The following is a 19,348-nucleotide window of genomic DNA, read 5'->3' on the forward strand; positions in this document are numbered from 1 at the left end:
TCTGAAAGGCACAGATGCTCTACTCCAAGAGATTTTACAGGAAAACTTTCCAAACATGACAAGAGATACTGAAATTCAGATAGCAGACAGTTTCACAACCCCAACATGACTCAATCCAAATAAAGCATCTCCTAGGCACATTATAATCTACTTTGCCAAAGTTAATATAAAAGAGAAAATCTTGCAAGCAGCCAGATGTAAGAAAACCATAGCCTACAAGGGGAAGAATATTAGAATGACTGTAGATCTTTCTGCTGAAACTTTTCAAGTCAGAAGAGAATGATCATCAACTTTTAATCTCCTAAAACAAAACAACTTTTAGCCCAGGATCCTGTATCCAGCAAAACTGAGTTTCTTTTATAATGGAGAAAACATTTCCACTCAGATTAGGAACCAGGCAAGGTTGCCCATTGTCTCCACTGATTTTTAACATTGTAATTGAAGTCTTAGCCATTGCAATCAGGCAAGAGAAGGCCATCAAGGGTATACAAATAGGAACAGAGGAGATCAAACTTTCACGCTTCACAGATGATATGATTGTATATCTGGAAAACCCCAGGGATTCAACTACAAAACTCTCAGAAGTGATCAAGGAATACAGCAATGTCTCAGGTTATAAAATCAAAACTCACAAATCTGTTACCTTTGTATATACCAACAACAGTCAAGCTGAAAAAAAAAAAAGTCAAGGACTCTATTCCTTTAACAGTAGTGCCAAAGAAGATAAATATTTGGGCGTTTACCTAACAAAGGATGTGAAAGATCTCTATAAAGAGAACTATAAAACTCTAAGAAAAGGAATACCCGAAGATGTTAACAAATGGAAAAACATACCATGGTCATGGCTGAGAAGAATCAACATGGTTAAAATGTGCATACTACCCAAAGCAATAACAATTTTGATGCAATCCCTATTAAAATACCATTGTCACACTTTAAAGATCTCAAAAAAATAATACTTCATTTTACATGGAATCAGAAAAAGACCTCAAATAGCCAAGACATTACTCAGAAATGAAAGCAAAGCAGGAGGAATCACACTACCAGACCTCAGACTATACTATAAATCTATAGCGATCAAAACAGCATGGTACTGGCATAAAAAGAAAAAAAAAAAAGATGTGTATATGTGGAACAGAATAGAGAACCAAGAGATGAACCCAAGTGCTTATCATTATTTGATCTTACATAAGCCAATCAAAAACATTCAGTGGGGAAAAGACACCCTATTTAACAAATGGTGCTGGGTGAACTGGCTGGCAATCTGTAGAAGACTGAAACTGGACCCACATCTTTCACCATTAACAAAAATTGACTCTCACTGGATAAAAGTTTTAAACTTAAGACATGAAACTATAAAAATACCAGAAGAAAGTACAGGGAAATCTTTTTAAGAAATCGGCCTGGGCAAATTCTTTATGAGGAGAACTCCCTGGGCAATTGAAGCAACACCAAAAATACATTACTGGGATCTGATCAGACTAAAAAGCTTCTGCACAGCCAAGAACACAGTACATAAAGCAAACAGACAGCCCTCAGAATGGGTGAAGATATTTGCAGGTTATGTCTCTGACAAAGGTTTAATAACCAGAATCCACAGAGAACTCAAATGTGTTAGCAAGAAAAGAACAAGTGATCCCATCTCAGTGTGGGCAAGGGACTTGAAGAGAAACTTCTCTGAAGAAGACAGGTTCATGGCCAATAGACAAATGAAAAAATGCTCATCATACTTAATCATCAGAAAAATACAGATCAAAATCATTTTGAGATATCATTTAACTCCACTAAGATTAGCCCACATCACAAAATCCCAAAAACGTAGATGGCTTGGATGTGGAAAAAAGGAAATAGTCCTGCACTGCTGGAGGGAATGCAAACTAATATGTTCCTCCTGGAAAGACGTTTGGAGATCACATAGGGATCTAAAAATAGACTTGCCATTTGATCCTGCAATTCCTCTACTAGGTATATATCCAGAAGACCAAAAATCACTTTATAACAACTATATTTGCACCAGAATGTTTATTGAAGCCCAGTTTATAACTGCCAAGTCATGGAAGAAGCCCAAGTACCCATGGACCCATGAATGGATTAATAAATTGTGGTATATGTACACCATGGAATATTATGCAGCCTTAAAAAAAGATGGAGACTTTATCTCTTTTATGTGTAGATGGATGGAGCTGGAACATATTGTTCTTAGCAAAGTATCTCAAAATGGAACAAAAAGTATCCAATGTACTTAGCCCTACTGTGAAACCAATATATAAGCACCCATACTTCCATATGAAAGCTATAACCCAACTAAAGCCTAAGGTGAAGGGGAAAGACGAGGGGGTGGGTGGGGAGGATAATTGGTGGAACCACACCTAAGGTGCATTTTACAAGTTGAATCTACTAAGTGTAGAATATAAATGTCTTAATACAATAACTAAGAAAAGGTAGTGAAGGCTATGTCAACCAGTTTGAGGAAAATATTTCAAATTATATATAAAACTAGCACATTGTACCCCATAATTTCATTAATTCCCAAAGCTATGGTTTAATTAAATGAAAATAAAAATAAATTTTTCAAAACAAACAAAAAAAGTAACAAATTCATACAATTAATGCAGTTAAAGAAATAGTTTAGCTAGAAAAATGCAAGTGCAGCAAGAACCATGACAAGATTGCTTGCCTTGCCTTCATGAGATTTATGACTGAAACACTGGGGTATGAAATAAATACAGAGCTAGCCTAGAATTTGAGGCTACAAACTGGAATCCCCACGAAGAAAGGTTTGTAGCCTCCCAACCCCAGCTACTCCTAAACTGTTTCTTTATGTCTCTTGTATCTTATTTTCATTTTATTCATCCTCTGGCCCCACCAAGCCACTGGAAGGGAATCCATAGCATTGTCAGGGCTGTTTTCCAGTAAAGGTGAATTTCATTTAATTTTTATGGATACTCTTTTAAAACTATTGAATGCATATTATGTATCGAAAAAATATTTCTGTAAAATAAGTGAATGTACCTTGTTCTCAAAGCATTACTAACATTAAGACTGTTGTGTGACCCATAAAAAGATGGACTCAGTCTTTAATGAAGGGCCTTTAGACTTTTTAAGGACAAATTGTCATCTTGATCAGATACTAACATATTGTTCAGGGGAAACCAGTTTTACCATGGAATAGCTAGGAAAGCTTGTCTTTTTTTAATTTGTTTTTTACTATAGCAGATTTTTGTTGTGAAAGGATCAGTCAAAATATCTGATGAAACATGGTAGCAATGATATTTGCCAGATGGTACAAGTATTCAGGATTTATTAAGGGGGATTTCTATTTTTTTTTTCAACTTTTAATTAATGATTAGAGCAGACTATGAACCCAGTTTCTGGAGTTCAGAGGGCAATCAGTCAAGACTATTTTTTTTTTTTTTTAATCTTAGGCTCAAAGCATCTATAGAGAGTGAAATGAGTATTCATATAAATACCACAGTTTACAGTTTGAACATTTTTGAAGATAAAATAGACAAAAGAGTGGATATGAGACATTGATAACAAAATTTAACTTTCTGTGAAATTGTAACGTTGAGAAATAAAAATAAAATCCTTTCTCGATGTACTAAGTACAACATCACATGTTACACTATCTCATAAATGATCACGTTACACTATCTCATAAATGATCATAAATATTTTGTTTATAATATTATATAACCTAAATAATAAATAGCATAATAACAAAATATGCACACAATTCTATAATATGATTTAGACAAATTGTTCTATCCAACTTCTTTTTTTTTTGTTTGACAAAGTCTCACTCTGTTAATCAGGCTAGAGTGCAGGGGCATCATCATAGCTCACTGCCACCTTAAGGTCTCAGGTCTAACTATCTTTCTCCCTCAGCCTCTGGAGAAGCTGGATTAAAGGGCGTGGCACCATGCCTGGTGAATTTTTTTTTTTTTTTAATTTTTTTGTGGTGACCAAGTCTTACTATGTTTCATGTTGTCCAGGAGGACTTCTAACTCTCAATCTCAAGTAACACTTCTTTCTGGTCCTTGCAACCTGTCCCCAATTTTAATAAACATTGTAACAATAGGTCCCAACTTGTAAGCTTTTTCTATGAACTGAAATTTTTTAAGTAGTAAAAACATATTTTTACATCTTTATAAAGCCTCATATATAAGAATAAAATTCATAGTCCGCTATAGGTAGAACCAGTTTATAAAGATCATGAAGCTTCACACTTGTCTCCTGTTCTACAACTATTTCTTCTCTGCCATTCTAGACATGGTTCTTCAAACCTCAAGATCAAGAAGCTGACACAGAAATTCCAGCTACAAAAGTACTTAGTTTGTTTAGGTGAGTTTTAGATGTTGGTATAGCCTTGATTTCTCTCCTTTATTCTTTGATAAATACAGCTCTGAATATTTGAAAACTTTTATACAATAATGAGGAAACAACTATTTAGATAAATAGTGTCTATATTAAATGCCACTGGTGTTAGGGTGGAAAGCTCAGTAAGTGCTTTGCACAGGACAAGAAAAGAATTTCTATAGACTAAGGTTATAATATAAAAGTGTAACTTAATTTTATCCAAAGGGAGTGAGAATGGGGAAAAGAGTGGGGAAAGAGAGAGAGAGAACAGACCATATGGCATGGCGGAAGGAAGGAAGGAAGGAAGGAAGGGAGGGAGGGAGGGAGGGAGGAAGGAAGGAAGGAAGGAAGGAAGGAAGGAAGGAAGGAAGGAAGGAAGGAAGGAAGGAAGGAAGAAGGAAGGAAGGAAGGAGAGAGAGAAAAGAGAGAAAGAGAGAAAGAAAGAAAAGAAGAGAAAGACAGAAAGCCCTCTCACTGAGTTCAAGCAGTTGTTGAATTTAAGTGGGGAGGAGCAAAAGAAAAATAACTGCCGCCAAATTCACAAAATATCGCAAACGTGAATGATGCATCTGTATTTTCCTCTGACAAGGTTGAAGGCAGACATTCTTCCAGGTGTTTCCAATCCTGAAGCCTGGTGTTCATACTTCATTATTTATCCAGGACTCTCACTCAGGAACCACTAGAAGCTAAAGGAGCAAATTCTAAAAGACAAAGGAGCTACTGACTATAAAGTGAATAATTTATATTTCCTTTTTTGTCTGCTGGGTTCCTCATTGTTTAGAGAAAAGTGAATTCCATAGGGAGTGAGGTGGGCGGGGTGGGGGTGGGGCAATTCTAGCAAGAGAAATAGGAACAAAGCAGAAAGAGAGATTGATTTTAGTCCTTAAAAAAAACTGAGTTAATGATTTCTCTGTTATTTCACCGTAAAGACTGACCATCCTTACAATCGTGATAATTTGCATACTTGTAGAAGGTTTGGAATGACATATTGCAGTAACATCATTTCTAGTAAAAATGAGCACATTTTGCATCATAAATTTAAAAGGACTGTTCACTTTAATTAAGAAAAGTAGATATAATCTTTTCAGTTTTGTCTATGTAAAATAAAGATTTCATTACAACATTTTAGAGTTAGAGCAGTAAAAATATTTAAAAGTGCTATAATAATTGGCATCTATTTTCTACATATTTAATATATATTGATTACTTTTGAGAGATGATTTTTTTTCTTTCATGGTGCTTGACTGAATACATCTTTTCCTTGTGATTATATAATATATCATTTTTGTTACCCTAAATCATTTTTTTCATATTAAAATTATTCCACAAGTCTTTTAATTTGTTTAGTCTTCTTAGAGGTTTCAGAGCAGGCTTAGAGTCTAAGAAGGAGACTATAGCAGTTGCCCTTTAGGGCTTTTGCATTGACTACAAGAGAGCAATCGAACTTATCAGCTGAAAACAGCCTCTGGCTTCAAGCCAATAGACCAGTTCTTGTGTTCAATTTAAAGAGTTTGACTAGGGCAGTCCAGCTTCACTGTGAATAAAACTACCTTCACAGAACAATAAGAGAGTATTTAATTCCAACTGGAATAGTGTTTCACTTAACCAGGACTCACCTTTAGGATGGTTAAGGGCCAAGCAATATGAAATAAAAGAAATGATCAGTATTTTAGCTGGTGATTTATGATAAATCTGACCTTAGAAAATAATTCCACATTTAAAAAAGCCAGAGTCCTGCTATTTGTAACACATCATTATTGTAGTATATTGGTGGGCGCTCCTTTGGAGTACACTCATCTTTTAATTCAGTACCTATCCTGTAACAGTATATACGGAAACTATGTGGTCAGACGATTAAGTTCGTTTCTCTGTTAGTTAATAGATGTAGAGTTTCAAACAGTTTCAAATGTGAGGATTTACTTCTAATTAGCACATATGCATACTTTTATTCTATAATAATTCAATTTAATCATTTAGTTCTTTCAAGAAAAAAAAGGTTTCATTGCCAGATTTTATCTCTTAAATTTGAAAATATATCATTACCGCTCAATATTTGCTCACCATCCACTGCCTTTTTGTTTTTATTGGCATGGTTTTGAACTTTAAAGATATTGTTAACACTTTTCAACATCTGTGATCAGAAAATACCATTTTCAGATGTAAATTAATACTATCCATTGAGATTTCTCTATGAAGCTGCACTGTAATTTCAATTTTTCACCTAAGGGAATTTATTTTTGAAGTGGCTGTGCTTCTTTTTTATCATTTTCAGTCTCTTGTTTTATTTCCTTCCTCTGGGTCTCAAAGTTTCTTTTTGATATTTCTAATTAAGATTGAAGTTTGCTGTGTATTTTTAATGCTCATATAAAAATTTTTCTGGAACAATGCCATTTTCCTAACCCACAAAGCTGTTGCTGTGAGTAGGCTTGCTCTTAGATAACTCCTTCTGTAGCTCATGATTAATTACCATTTCTAAAGAAGTAAATGAGCATCTTGCTTTTCACTTTCTTTGCAAAATGTTTGACACATTCTGAATGTTTGGTTTTACTGTATTTCTCTTAATATATGCTAATTCATGCTTACGATTTGATAAAATAGCACAGTGATTAGGCAGGTATAAGAATCTGAGTAAAGGGAGTAATTGGCTTCCTTTTAATACTATGGTGACATAGTAGCTTGTCTATTACTGACAATGGTATCATAACAATAATTTTAAAACTGAAAATAGACTGATTGGTTCACTTTCTTTTCCCTTGGAAAGTAAGAATTTTGATTCCACTGTACATGCTTAACTGTTCTTAATTATTCTTATTCCAGGAGGAATAAGCACATCCAGACATGCGGAAGTCAAATTTTAGAAAATGTATGTGCATTAGATTTAGTTTCAGTGAACACAATCTTTTTTTTTATTTTTTAATTGTCACATCTCCAATTACTAAAGAAAAATTACTTTCATCTTGAAAATATTTCACCTTGTTTATACTTTGAGATATTGTCAAAGTTACATAAAAAATAGACAAAACCAATTTAAAAAGTAAGAAGTATTTCATAAAAAAAAAGAAGTGGGCAACTGATTTCTGACAAAGGCACAAACACAGTACAATGGAGAGTAAAAGAATCTTTTCAACTAATGGTGCCATAACAAGTGAATATCACATCAAACAAAAATAAAACACATATGCATATTTTATATATAAATTATACATATATATGTATGTATATAATACAGGTGTATATATATACATATATATACATATATACATATATATACATACATATATATATATATATATGTATGTATATAAACACAAGTGTAGGCCTTATATCCTTCACTAGCATTAACAAAATCACAGACCAAAATTTAAACTCAAAAAGTATAAAAGTCCTGGAAGATGACATAGAAGAAAATTCATATTACTGTGGTTTATGGCCATGATGTTTTAGATGGAACATCAAAGGCATGATGTACAAAAGAAATAATTGATAAGTAGAACTTCATTAAAATTTAAAAAGTTTTCTATGGAAGGCACCATCAGGAAAATGCAAAGATTATCACAGACCAGTAGAAAATATTTTCCAAAACACACCTGATAAAAGAATACTGTTCCAAATGTACAAAGAATGCTGAAAACTCAATGATAAGAAAGCAAACAACTTGATAAAAAAAAATGGACAAAATATCTTTATGGAAACCTCACTAAACAATATATAAAGATGGCAATAAACATATGAAAAGATGCTCAGCATTATATGCTGCTAGGGAAAAGCAATACACATGAGAAAGCATTTTACTATTCTTCCACAATAGGCAATAACCCCACCTCTCAGTATCACAGCCAGCAACTCAACTCAGGGAAGGCTGAGGACATCTTTGCCAGCTCAGGCTTGGTCTGGTCCCCAGAGGACTTAATTATACTATTCAAGGGCTTTGGAATGAGGGATTACCTAAAATAGTCTACCACCACAGGCTCCTGAACACTCTCCCAGGAGTTCACCTCAGGGTGCAACCAACCCAAATTGCCAGCAACACGCTAGGGAATTCCTAACTGCATTATCCAAAAGGCAAGATACTTAACTCTCTGTACTATGCACGATAGAGTTACTGGCAGAGATGAGGGGAACTGCAAAACTGTCCATTTTGAGCTGATGGAACAGGCCCCAGATGAGAAGGAATCAGCCTCAGAACTCTGGCAATAGAAAAATGTAGTCTGTTTTGATACCCTTAAAGGATCTCACTAGCTCTCCAACAATGGCCTCCAATCAAAAGAATGTTTTTGAAATGTCAAATATGTAATTCCAAATGTGGATCGTGAATAAGCTCAATTGGATCAATAAGAAAGTTGAAACCAACAAAAATTAATCAAAAAGAGTATTCAGGGCATGAATGAAAACTTCACTAAAGAGATAGATATTTTTTAAAATATATAACAGAACTTCTGGAAATGAAAAACTGATTAAGAGAATTTTAAAATGCAGTGAAAAGTTTTAACAACAAATTAGACCCCCTAAAAGAAAGAATTTCATCGCTGGAAGAAATGGCTTCAAATTTACCCAATGAGTCAAAAATGAAGGAAAAAATAATCAAGAGAAATGAACAAAATCTCTAAGAAATATAGGAATATGTATAATGTCCAAAAATAAGAATCACAGTATCCTTGAGGGGAAAGTAAAAGAAACAAGCATGGAAAATCTATTTGAGGAAATAATGGAGGAAAATTTTCTGGTTTTGCTGGAGATTTAGACTTCCAGATACAAGATCATTGAATTCCTGTCACAGATGTCATGAACAGAGAACTCCTATACACTATTAGTTGCTTGAAAATTAGTACAACCTCTAGGGAAACAGTGTGGAGATTCCTCAAAGAACTGAGAATAGATCTGCCATTCTATCCAGCAATCCTGCTACTTGGTATCTATTTAAAGGAAAAGAAGTCATTATATCAGAAAGTCACATACACTCACATGGTTATCATAGCGCAGAACACAACTTCAAAGATAAGGAATTAACTTGAATGTCAATCATCTGATGAGTGGGCAAAGAAAATATGGTATATATACACCATGGAATACTACTTAGGCTAAAAAAGAATGAAATAATTTATTTGTCACTACTTGGATGAAACTGAAAGCCATTATCCTAAGTGAATTATCTCAGGAATGAAAAAAAAATAGTCCATGTATTTATTTCAAAGTGGGAGTTAAGTGATGTGTATGAGAGAGGATACCCAGGAATAGTATGTTCTGATCTAGAAAGACAAAAGGCAGCTTGCAGAAACCCAAGGACATTTCTGCAAGGTCCTCCCATGGTAACTCAGCTCTTGACAATTTGTAAAAACTTAGCTTCCTGGAACGTTGAAACTAATGCTTGCTTCTGCTTCTGTAAATCCTGCACATGCTTTGAAACCTCCAATGAGGGACAATGTAATAAATACTTTGTCTGCCTTTCTGTAAACTCTATAAATTGACAGGGACAAAGCAGGCTGGGGAGCTCAGCCATTTTGGACTCCAGTCTGTCATGGCTTTGCGGGCTGAAGTAAAGCCTTTCCCCTTTCAAACACAGGTGTTTGGGTGAAACTTTCTCTCCATTGGGCCTTGTATTCCTGCTACGAGTACATGTGGTCTTACAGAGTGATATCATGGACTTTTGTGTCTCAGAAGTGAAGAAGGTGGGAGGGGGTAGAGGAATAAAAAATTACCTGTTGGGTACAAGGTACACTTTTTGGGTGATGAGTACATTAAAATCGCTGACTTCACCATTATGCAATTCATCCTTGTAACAACTATAACCAAAAAAAACAAAAACCACTTGTACCTCCTACATCTATTGAAACAAAATAAAATACTGACAGCTCCAAGTTCAGGTGAGGATGCAGAACAATAGAAATTCTCATTGCTAGTGGGAATGTAAAATTTCTTATAAAATTAAACCCATTCTTGCCTTATGATCCAAAAAATCATACTCCTTGGCATTCACCCAAATGAATTAAAAACTATGTCCACAAAAAAAGCTGCCCAAGGATGTTTATAGCAGCCTCATTTACGATTTCCAAAACTTGAAATCAACCAAGATGTATTTCAGTAAGTGAATGGAGAAGCTATGGTACATTCTGACAAAGAATTATTATTTAAAGCTAAAAAGAAATGAGCTATCAAGTTGTAAAAAAAACACGAAGAAAACTTAAACACATATTACTAAGTGAAAGATAGAAATTTGAAAAAAGTACCCAATGTGTGATTTCAAACATATGACATTCTTAAATAGGCAAAACTATAGAGGCAGTAAAACTATCTGAGGTTGTAAGGGGTTTAAGAAGGAAGTAGAAATAAACAGAATATTTACAGCAGTGAAAATACACTGCAAGATAATAAAACAATTGATACTTCAAATATACATTTGTAAAACTGAAGCTCAATGAAAACTATGAACTTTAGGTTATAATGTAGGTTGCTCAATTGTAACACATATATCATTTTGGTGGGGGATGTTCACAGTTGGGGAGGCTGTGTGAGGTGCAGCAGAAAGTATGCTGGGACTTTCCATACTTTTGTTCAATCTTGCAAAGAACCTAAAATTGGTTTTAAACATAAAATATATAAAAATAGAGAGTAGAATATATTAGAAGTCAAAATATTTGTAAGCCATTTCACACATTTTAGAGGAAAAGAAACAGACTGCAAAGTGCTCAGTGATTTGCCCAAGCATACACAGATAATTGGAGACAAATTCTAGAACAGAAACTTGAAGATCAGTCACAGTGGCTCACACTTGTAAACCCAGTGCATTGAGAGGCCAAGGAAAGAAAATCACTTGATTCCACAATTTTAAGCCCTTTTTGTATAATGTAGGGAGACCCTGTCTCTACAAAAACAACAACAACAACAAAAAAACAAACAAATAAAACTTAGTGGGGTGTGGTGGCATGTACCTGTAGTCCCATTTACTGCTGAGGCTAAGGCAGGGGATTGCTGAAGCCCAGGAGTTTGAGGCTGCAGTGAGCTTTGAGTGCATCACTGTAGTCCAGTATGAGTATTGGAGGGAGACCCTATCTCTAATTAAGAGAAAAAGAGAGAGAAACTTGAATTTGTATTTACTTCTCTATTAGTCCCCGCTCACTACCACCAGAAAAAAAACTTTGTTAAATATCTTTCATACAGTGTTTGAATTCTATTAAATTTCTAGGCCAATCCTTATCTCTGTGATTCTAGTATACTTGCCAAAGTGGTATTATCCAACACTGATTTCTGTTGTTCCTGATCACCATAGTGTTTATATTGGGTATCATACAGCTTAGGAAATAAATTTAATTCAATGCCATGGTTTATGTTATGTAGTCTTTTCATTCTTCAATAGTTTGAATGCAATATAAACTGTTTCCCAAAATAAGTAAGCTATTTTAAACATGAGGTCAGCAGGTTCAACATTTTCAAACTTTATCTGATTCTGTAAATATTATCTTGGCTTAAGAAATATTTATATAGTCTGGTAAATCTGTAGGAATAAGACTCTAACTATAAGCATACTATTTATTGTTGAATTAGGATAGTGGGATGAGAACATGATTTATCATTCAACAACAAAAAAAGGTGTTTAAATTGTGCTTGTTTAAATCATGTTTGAAAATTAAATAGTGTAGTATTTCACTCTGTATACTAGCTATTTGACAAAAATTTACCATCTTAATCATAAAAATGTTTTCTTGTGTAAGATAAACATAATTGATGTTTATTGCTTTAACAACATAAAAATATTATACTAAAATTCCCTAAATATTATTACTAAACCAAAGAGATGGACCACCAAAAATGCAATATATGTGACCATCTACTAAATTAACTGTTTCTAAAGGCGTCTTTCTAATCCATATGTATATACTCAATTCTTGAGTTTGATTTTTAATGTATGTTCTGTTAGAATATTTTATAACTGTATGGGGAATTTCTCCTTAGCTGAGGAAAATATATAAAAAGTATAGATGGAGAGAAAAAACAAATTTTCACCTTTTTATTTTGATTATATTCAGACACAGAAAACATACAAAAGTGTGAGTGAACATTAGGGAGGTTAGGATTATGGAATAGAGTTAGATTAATATAATAATGAAATGATTATATGAAAGTTTTGTGATCAGGGTCAGGTATGCAGATAATGGGTGAGGACAAGAGCCTCCACAAAGAAATGAATTGGTGAAAACAGTATTACCAAATAATCTGAAAGATATATATATATATATATATACACACACATACACACAGAGGATGAAAAATGTATATAAATTTTAAAAAAGAAAAAGCTCTATTAAAATTGTAATACTAAGTATATACCAATAATAAAAGATATTTGAATAAAAGTCATGTTGAGTACCTCTTGCAATTGCAGAGGTCAAACTGACTGACTTGAGTATCACAAATTTAATATCGTATTTAATTTCTTGTTTTAAATTGTGTATACATTTTTTGGTACTCTCTCCTTGTGTGTATCTGTATGTTTTAAGTAAAGAAATGGATACAAAATATGCCGTGTATAATTTTTTTTCAAATCCATTATATTCTGACTTGTTCCAAAATATTAGGTCTAATATAAATTTTACCAACTTACTTGTAATGCATATAATTTCTTTTTTTAATACTATTTTTTCATTTTTAATTCATTCACATGTTGGTAACGATTTATATACATGCATACCTAATCATTACAGAACTGTTTGTGATTATCACATATACTAAAAGAGATCAAGTCTATTTGTGCTCTGTTTTAGTTATCAATTCCTTTATCAATAAAAAGCTACAATATTTTGTAGCTTAGAGCCAGAATGGATTATTATTTTTTATAATTCTGTGTGTCAGAAATTCAAGTAGTGCTGGGCTGGGCAGTTCTATTCCACCTAGTATCAGTTACAGCATATTCTCTCAGCTCCGCTGATGGGGGTAATGAACTCGTCTGCAAAAATGCAAAATATACACAAAGTTCTTGGCAGAAAGTATATCCAAAATCAGTATTGCACCATGTAAATTAGTCCAGATACAGAGTAGTCTTCTCAGGGAGTTTCTCAGGTGTAGCATCTCAGTTTAGCAATTTGTGTTCCATAACTAAAGAAGGCAAATTATCTGAGTTTTCTCTAAGTCTAAATATACATGTACCAAAATGTTTTTCTTTCCCCTCTTCCTCTGCCATATGAGAAGGCAGGAACAGAAACAAACAAAACAAAACAAACAAAATAACAAAAAAAACCCAAACAAATAAAACCAAAGAAACTCTAAATAAGAAGAGGAATGAAAGCACGTAGCAGTCACTGGTCCACCATAGTTTTGAAATCCAACTGTTAAAGACACCTGTGGCTCAAGCAGCTAAGGCGTCAGCCACATACACCAGAGCTGGCGGGTTCAAATCCAGCCCGGGTCTGTCAAATAATGACAACTGCAACCAAAAAATAGCCGGACGTTGTGGCAGGCACCTGTGACCCCAGCTGCTTAGGAGGCTGAGGCAAGAGAATCGCTTAAGCCCAGGAGTTGGAGGCTGCTGTGAGCTGTGATGTCACGCCACTCTACCCAAAGCAACAGCTTGAGGCTCTGTCTCAAAAAAAAAAGATTCCTACTTCCACACCAGTGCAATTTCAATTACGGCCCAGTTTTTCTCCTTGGAAGTGTTTGTTAATGATCTTTATTACTACGGTCTGAGAGCTTACTTTTGCTGTTTAAAGTCCACTCTTATTGGTGAAGAATAGCCTATGACTGGGTACAACTTGAGAGGATCCCTTGAGCTCAGGAGTTCAAGACCAGTCTATGCAAGAGCAAGAACCTGGCTCTATTAAAAAGAGAAAAATTAGCTAGGCATTGTGGCGGTGCCTATAGTACCAGCTACTGAGAGTGGGGGGCATGCTGAAGCAGGAGGATAGCTCCACCCCAGGAGTTTGAGTTTGCTGTAGGCTAGGCTGATGCCATGACACTGTAATCTAGGCAGCAGTAAACTCTTGTCTCAAAAAGAGAGAGAGAGAGAGAGAGAGAGAGAAAAGAAATAGCCTGTTTTATGACTAACATTTCCAGCTACTTTCCATCATCCTTACTAGATAGGAGGCCTAGATTCCTTTTGTTTTTCAATAAAATCTGTCCTTTTTATTCCAAGGTGCTGAAACTTTCACCAATACATATATATATATATTTTTTCTTTTTTTTTTTTTGAGACAGTCTCACTTTGTTGCCCTTGGGAATGCCCTGACATCTCTTCCTTAGATGGCAAGTATGCTATCGGACAATGCCCTTAAGATTCTTAAAATACATTCTGTCTAACTGTAAGGGAAAGGTACCACCTTAAGTATTTCAAATGTTTTAATAAAAGACCTGCAGCTTCAACTTGTAGTTTTTTCTTTACACTGAATCCACATTTTATTGAGAGTACTTTGAATATATATTATAACCCTATCTCTCCTTTGGCGAAAATTTGTCTATTAGGAGTAGCAGGGGAAAGAAATAATATTTTTACACTTAGCACTGTTGGGCATAAAATATTTCCTCAAATTTCTGCTTTAAATTGAATAATCTTTTTTAAAAATTCATCTCTCGTTGAGAATATCTTTCCATAAAGGGCATGTATAAACCTATTGGTACTTTGAACATTAAGCCTTGCAATATGTTAGTACTCTGATGCATTGGACTTATTTTCTACTTTACTTTAGTCTCCAACAGCAATAGCATCACTGAATTGTCAGTTTCTCTAACAGTCTTCCTGCTGTTTTTGTAGATATTTTTGCTGTTTAATTCCATAGTCAACTCAACATGCACTACAATTTTATTAGAGCAACAACTGTCATGGGGGAGAAAAAAATTCACCCCCTAGGTGAACTGGTAAGTGCATAGAGACAGAGAAAAAAATAATAAAGGTGATATTTGCAAGCTATCTGTCTATCTGTGTATGTGTTTTTCTCTTGAATTTGGTGATACATAGAAAAGTGGGCCTGTATGACTGAAAGCTAAAAACTGCATATTTGGAAAGCCAGGGTGTTTAGAATGCAGGGATAACCTACCTTTTATTCCCCCCCATATGATGTTATGTACTTTTAAAATGTTAAATTTTATATGTATGCATGTAAATAGTAGTTTTCAATTAATTTTGTCTTATATTTCTTTTTTTTTTTTTTTTAATTTTGTCTTATATTTCTTATTGTGGACTTCTGAAGACAGCAGTGCCCGGTTAGATGAAAACAGTTGTTCGGAGTGTGGAAAGAAATTCTTCTTTTTAAAATTTTGTTAATTATATTGTGATATCCATGTAAGTGTCATGTACACTAATTAGCATGAATGCATATTTCAAAGCCAATGTAAATCCTGATCGAGGGGAATATAGCACAGCAGTGAAGATAACCTAATCTTAAATCACATTTTCTCTATTTCCTATTGATATTGCCTTAACCAGCTCTTCAATGCCTTAGTAACACTTCATTCAGAAATTTTATTTAAATGAAGCATGCTGTTTGATATGTAGCTTGATTATTTAGCTGTTGAATAAAATCAGGTACTCCTACTGGAAAAGACAAAACCACTAAACACTATAACCTATGAGACTATCTCTAAAAATACTTTGAAGTATTTTATAGAAAAATTGGTTAAATAATGAAAATGGCAATATGAATATTTGTAACACATCCTTAATGGAATTTTAAAACATGTCTGATGTTTTATAGAGTATTCCAAAATACTGATTTATTTAAAGTAATATTTGAAAAGCCCAAACACGTAAATCTGAACAGATATTGATAGTACTTTAAACTAGAATATATCAGAATATGAGAGTATATATTTTTCCCACTGCAGAGGTTGAAATAATAAACATAATACTTAATTTCTGTGCTCAAACAACCTATAAAAAGACTCTATCTGTTGGGATTTCACTGCTTTTGCAAAATTACCATGATTTTCTTGTATGTCTATTCTAAATATGAGGTAACAGAATGGTAATGGAAGAAATTTCAACACATTTTCTTGGTATTGGTGGCAAATACTGTTACTTGTGATCCCTACCAGTGACTTAAGATATTGTATGCCAACAGTGCTGGTAGCTCAGTGGGTAGGGCACTGGCCACATACACCGAGGTGAGGCTGGCGGGTTTGAACCCAGCCCTGGCCTGCTAAAACTACAATGACAACTGCAACAACAACAACAAAATAGCCAGGCATTGTGATGGGCACCTGTAGTCTCAGCTACTTGGGAGGCTGAGGCAAGAGAATTGCTTAAATCCAAAAGTTCAAGGTTGCTGTGAGCTGTGACACCACAGAACTCTACCCAGGGCAACAGCTTGAGACTCCATCTCAAAATAAATAAAATAAAATAAAATAAAATAAAAAAATATATATACACATATATAGTATGACAATAATTTCTTCAATATTTGACAGAATTTCTTTCTTGGCATTTCATAAACAATTCATTTTGACATAATCATTGTCTTTTTTTAACTTATATTGAGATTATATGTCCTATAAAATGCTCAACTATACTACAAGAAGTTTCTACTTTTCCTTGGAAATTTCTGACGGTTTGGCTAATGTTATTAACTAACCCAATTTGCAAAATTTGGGGACTGCGATATAGCCATGTTAATGTAGTCAATATTTAAAATGGATAAATAAAGAGCAACTATGAAGTAATATCAGAGAAAAAGATCTATTAGACAATAAATCTAAAACTTAGATATTCTGAATTTTCATTTTTTGTGGATTTTTTTCTGAATTTAGGTTTTGTAACAGAGTTCTACTTAACTTTATTTCATGATATCATTCCATGCTATTACATCTATGTGATTTGATAGAACTTAGGCAAACTAAACATTTGGGTTGGTTTGTTCAGCCACATTTGCATGAATTCAATTTTTCTAACATAATTTTTAATTATAAGTATACACCATTAAATTTTCAAAATTAATCAAGCATAACATAAATTTATGGAATAAAACTCATACAACAAACCCAGAACTCAAGGAAGGCAATACTTTAATGAACATTGGAAGTAGGTATTGTATTTAATTGAATTAATCAATTTTTCAGGTCATACAATATGTACTTAGAGAAAAAATATGTCAACATACTTTCTGGAGAAATAAATCCAGGTAGTGATAGGAGAATGCTTAAAGAATAATTTGGAAGAAATGCATTTGATCAATTCAATTACTTTTAAATTAATTCGATTACTTTAAAATTATACTTTGGATACATCTTGTTTGCTTATTTGTTATGAATGATACTAAATTTGACTGATATTTAGAAACCAATCTGTGCAAGGCATTATGCTTGAAATTTATACTAATTCAATCAAATCTGTATAACATCCAAGGTCGAAATTATCATCCTCTTCTTCTTGATGAAGAAGCTGAGGTTTAAGTTGACAGAGCTGAATTTCAGAATTTATTGAGTAATACTAGATTCAATATTTTCCAAATTTCTGTGTAATAAGTCAGGCATAAAGAGGAAAATAAATTTAATGCTCCATAATTTGGTACTTTTACCTTTCTACTTTCAGGGTGGGGACTAGTGATTTTACCCAATGGTTATTCTCTGATTCATGTAAAATTTAATTATTGAGGCAAAATCCTCTGCATGGATATTTATAGCAGATTTCTTCATAATTGGCAAGATAATCTTTAGTAGGTGAACAGATAAACCATGGCACATCAAGACAAATATATTTTCTTTTGTACAGAACTAAACAGAAATGAACTAGCAAGGCATGAAAAGACATGGAGGAAACTTACAGTCATATGAGGGTGGTTGCAAAAGGTTCGAGATACTCAAAAATTGATAAACATAACATCTACATGGATGGAAACACATGAAGCCCTCCCAGCAACACTGATAAGCTGAGAATGTTGACACTTAGGTGAATCAGAAAAGACACTCTCAATTGTGTTTCTTGGAAGTGAAATAATTCACCATAATACAGTCTGTCTCAAAATTTTCATAGTGAGCCATGCAATACTAAATGAATGAAGCCAATCTGAAAAGTCTATATATACTGTATAATTGCAGCTATTAATATATAACATTCTAGAAAAGTCAAAATTATTAATACAGCAAAAAGATCAGTGGTTGCCAAGGCTTGGGAGAATGGAAGGGTGAATAGCTGGAATACAGTATTTTTAGGGCAGAGGAAACATTCTATATAATTCTATAATGATGGATATATGTCATCACATGTTTGTAAAAAGTCTTGGAATGTACAATACAAAGAGTTAACCCTAAACCATGGACATTGAGTGAAATGATGAGTAAATGTTGATTCATTGATCACAACACATTTACCACTGTGGTAGAGGAGGCCATGTCTGGGTATCAAATGAGGTATATGGGAAATTTATACTTTCTAATCTACTATGTAATAAAAACCATTCTAAAAATAAATCTATAAAATAATGAAATGCAGAATGAGAAGGCTATAGTAATAATAATATGAAGTCTTATCCCTCTGGCTAAAAGTAAATACATAAATAAAAACTTGGAATTGGATGTTCACAAATGAGCTTAGTAACTGCACTTTTAGAAGCTTCCAATCTGAATTGAAAGGCCAATGCAGTAGAAGTATTATTAAATAATGATGCTTACTTATCATAATTTCTGATAGTTTTCTTATTGGCAAGCCAATCAGAATTAAAAAACTGCATGTGTTCTGACTTCCAATATGTTATAGCGATGGATAAACTATAAAATGCTGGAAAGCCTTGTAAGAAATCTATTCTTCACAGGCAGTCTTTTTCCCCTGAAATTCAATCACATTCTTTACTGGTGTATTTTTTTAATGCAATCATCTTCATAGGAAATTACCACCAGCACTTTTATAATTCTTCATATATCACTTAAAAATTTCCAGTTAAGATTATTAAAATACACATACAAATATTTGACAAAGACAAAACAGAGATGCCTTGCCATTTGCATTGTTGGTTATAAGATCCCCATTTTTCCCAAGCGTGCCTTCACATATTGTAAGTTCTCATTAACGTTTTCA

This window comes from Nycticebus coucang, chromosome 15 (genome assembly GCF_027406575.1).
Source record: "Nycticebus coucang isolate mNycCou1 chromosome 15, mNycCou1.pri, whole genome shotgun sequence".
Taxonomy (NCBI): Eukaryota; Metazoa; Chordata; class Mammalia; order Primates; family Lorisidae; genus Nycticebus; species Nycticebus coucang.